This window comes from Poecile atricapillus, chromosome 3 (assembly GCF_030490865.1).
Source record: "Poecile atricapillus isolate bPoeAtr1 chromosome 3, bPoeAtr1.hap1, whole genome shotgun sequence".
NCBI lineage: Eukaryota > Metazoa > Chordata > Aves > Passeriformes > Paridae > Poecile > Poecile atricapillus.
Genome location: NC_081251.1, coordinates 94,507,929 through 94,511,562, shown reverse-complemented (window position 1 = coordinate 94,511,562; position 3,634 = coordinate 94,507,929). Strand labels below are relative to the sequence as shown.

Here is a 3,634-nt window from a genome sequence, read left to right as displayed (position 1 = left end):
GAGTGAGCATAAATTAGAATCTAACACCTGAAATACAGTGAGCAACAGCTTCACTTGGAGTGAATGAGCAGAGCTGTGGTGTCAGTGGAGCCTGACTGATTTGTATCTGTGGGAGTCTGGCCCTTTGCCTGCATAACTCCTATTGGCTGTGGCTGGCAAGTCCCAAAAACAGCCTACTTTTCTTTTTCTGGATGGAGACTTTCTTCTGGCTGCCATGTGGGACTCAGAGGATATGTCTTGCAGAATCAGAGAAAGCCCAAGAGGGAAATTCTTTCTTCTGCCTGACCCTGATCTTAGCAGGCATCGAAAATCACCTGTCTCTGCAGGTATGTGCAGGGCCAGACCCTCGGTGTGGTTCCCTGCATTTAGTCCCTGCTCTGTTTAGTGAGTCAAGTTTTAATGTTGAAATGTTCACTGTGCCAAGGGTCCTTGGAAGACACACTCCTGCTCTCAAACATTGCTGCAGAGCCTGCCTGGAAGCTCAGGCAATGAAGGCTCCTCAAAGATTCAGGCACTCCTGAAGGTGAGTGGGAAAGTGGGAACCAAAAGCTCCTATTTCTGATTCTGTCACATCCTGCCCACATTGCAGTGGCTGATGCTCCCCTACTTTCTTCAGTGGTAGAGCTCCCATTTTGTTGTTTTATTTTTATTAGTTCACCGGGGTATAATGTGAAAGCAGGCATGATTTGGGTTGTGAGCTGTCAGCAAGCTGTCAGTCAGCTGCAATAGATGTGTTGTGCCTTGATGTCTGTCAGCTGACACTGAAGGAGCAATTGAAATGGTTTATTGGGGTGGTATCACTGCACCCTGACCCAAACCACAAGACTCGCTTCTGCTGCTGACAAGAACAATGAACAGCAGTGAATTGATGGTAGCCCTTCCACCTGGTCAATATGAGATTGAATTAATCTTGCTGTGGGAGTGGGGGCTCACAGCACCCGAGTGTGGCTGAGCAATGGAAAAACTGTCAGATGTCAGAGAGGGAAGGGGCTTTTCTACTGAGGATAAATCAGCAGCAGCGTTATAGCCTGTTTGGTAAACAGACTGAGAAGCTGAAGCAAAGCTAAAATACCACTATACAACCAGAGGTGTTCAGGAAACCAATGTGTGCTACAGCTTTGTAAAATTGAATAGCTGCCCTGTTTCGACCCAGACGTGGTTAATCTTCAGCTGCAGATGAGACACTTTGTTTATAGCAGGCAAAGGCAGCCTGCAAGGGGCTTCAGTTAGATGCAGAACCCCTATTGTCAGCAAGAATAATCCTTGATTACTAAGAGCTGAAGTCCTTGCCAGGAAGAACACGTCTCCAAGTTTACACCCTTATGATCAGAAGGATAAGCTATCCATAATCCATTTTTTTTTAAGGAAGAAGAACTGGAAAAGCTGTGAGCAGCTGAGACTGCATTTTGTTGGTTGCCAGTGCTGAAAGGATGTATTATCACAGTCCTGGGCACTTAATCATTGAGTGGAGTACACAAAAATAGCCAGGAAAGTTGCAGGCTGTGCGGAATGGGTTGAAAGGTTGTGGGAACATGTTCTGGCACACCCTTGTGCTGTGGTGAGATACACGATGAGGGGGCAGGGGAAAGAGCATTTCAGCAGGCCCGAGCAGAGAGGAATATACTCTTGTTTCCATATAAACCCTCTTCTCTCTTTCACTCAGCATCGTTTTGCTTCCTGGAGCAGAAATAATTTCCATTAGTCATTCAGGGTAACATGTTTCTAATGCATACAATGTGGAAATGTCTCAGAAGCAAATCTATGGTCCAGTTCAAATGCTGGGAAAAAGCTTTAGTATATTACACAATAAAATATTTGTAAACACAGATGACTTGAGTTTAAGAGGAACTTTGGTCAGCTGGAAAATAAACCAACACAAAATTACAACACGACAATAAATGAGCCAAGTAGGGAACCAGCCTGTGGCTCTTTAAAAAACACCACCATTGCAAGAAAAACCCAAGGCCGTAGTTGGAGCGGATAAGAGAGCAGGCACCCCAGGGAAAATAGGATAAAGAGACATTTGGTTGGCTACCTGTGATATATATTAAGAAACAACCCATAAGCCTCAGTCATTGTGCCACAGTTAGTATCAAGTTAGCTGCCTTGCTGCCAGACCAGCCAAGGCATGAATACTAATGCTGCCCTCAGCTGCCACAGAAATTGTCTCTTTGCATAAGAGGAGTGAAGACCTTTTGTCCTTGCTTGTGCCAGGACTAAGCCAGGAGCTCCAGCTGCATCTGCAATCAGACAGGCTCTGCTAAGCAGCATTGAACTCGCAGCATTGTATTTAAAACTCACTCTTCTCCGCCTCCCAGGGAGAAAATGAAAAGGAAGGCTGCACGCACACCCTGTGGTAAGGGTGGCCCAAGGTGGTGTCCCTGCTGGCTGCACAGCAAGGCGATAAAAGCACAGCCAGAACATGCTTTTTGGAGCACATCGGCTGTGTGAGCACAGTAGGGGAGCCACTGTGGGCCCTCTGGGGCAGCGGGGGAGACAGAAGGTGGTGGGAGGCTCTAATGCAGGGCTGTGCTTGGAGTACTGGAGGTGCAGGGATGCAGGTACAGCCTCAGAGACCCTCTGGGGCCAGGAATGTGGCTGCTACAGGAATATCCCCGATTCCATGGGGCTGCATCCCTTGGAATTTCCTGCTCTGCAGGAAAGCAGAGCAGCAGAGCCTTCTATAAATCCGTAAGCAAGTGGAACTTTCTCAGTCGGCAGAGGAGTGAGGAGGGCTCTGCCACCAGGGAGCAGGGTCAGCAGCAGGGGTCCCTTCAGCCTTGGATGGGCAGAAGCGCGTCGACAGCCAAACCACAGGCTGTGTGACTCAAAACCAGAGCCCTTCTCTGTGTCATGCTTGCTAACTGGTATGGCTGAGGGTGCTGAGCTGAAAAAATTAAGAAATTAATTTTGATGGAGAATTTTTTTCCTGCTGCCTTCATGCTTGAGAGTATCCTTGCTTTTATGTTATCCCGCTCCCCCAGCAGTCTCGCATGACTTTCTTGAAGATTCGCCTATCTAGTGGAGTGAATGTAGGGCTGTTTGAGTTGCTGTTTCTTCAAAACAGCTGTTTCTGAACAACCAGTGCAGAACTAGGCTTATTCTGAAACAAAAAAAAACTTATTCTGATTGATCTCAATACTGTTTCAAACCTGACATCTTTTCAGGGGTTGATCAGGTTAAACCAGAACAGTTGGAAGAAGAGTGTCCACAAAGAGAAGGATCAGGAACAGACCTCAAATTCACACTCTCTCTTAATCAGAATGAATTGGCAAGCATGGACAACTGTCCCATTCCACAGAGGAAAAAACCAGGAGTATATAGATGAGAGTCTGATACAAAGGTGCAGCAGGGGCCTCCCAAGCCCTACTCTTTCTTCTAAGCATGTAACAGCTGGATGAATATTAGTTTCTCCTGTCAGCTGCTTGTCTTATGCAATGGTACTTTGTTCTTTCACACTTATGGTGACAGTTTTCCCCCTTGTGCAAGCATCAGTTTTCTCTTTATCATTCTTTCACCAGTCCTGCTTCTTCAGACAACTGGATGCGTACAAACAGCCAATTCCTTATGATGTAATGCTTCCAATTTTCACGTAATCACCTTGCCGTCAATTACCTGCAGCAAATCAGTCCAT

The 3,634-nt window shown here is 46.5% G+C and overlaps 1 long non-coding RNA gene across 1 annotated transcript; it reads left to right on the top strand.

The window, feature by feature from the left end:
• The first annotated feature begins 218 nt into the window (after window positions 1-218).
• LOC131576844 (uncharacterized) lies at window positions 219-3,270 on the top strand. Its single transcript, XR_009277082.1, has 3 exons — window positions 219-326; window positions 425-523; window positions 3,168-3,270. It is a non-coding gene; the product is annotated as an uncharacterized LOC131576844 (long non-coding RNA).
• The last annotated feature ends 364 nt before the right edge of the window (window positions 3,271-3,634 follow it).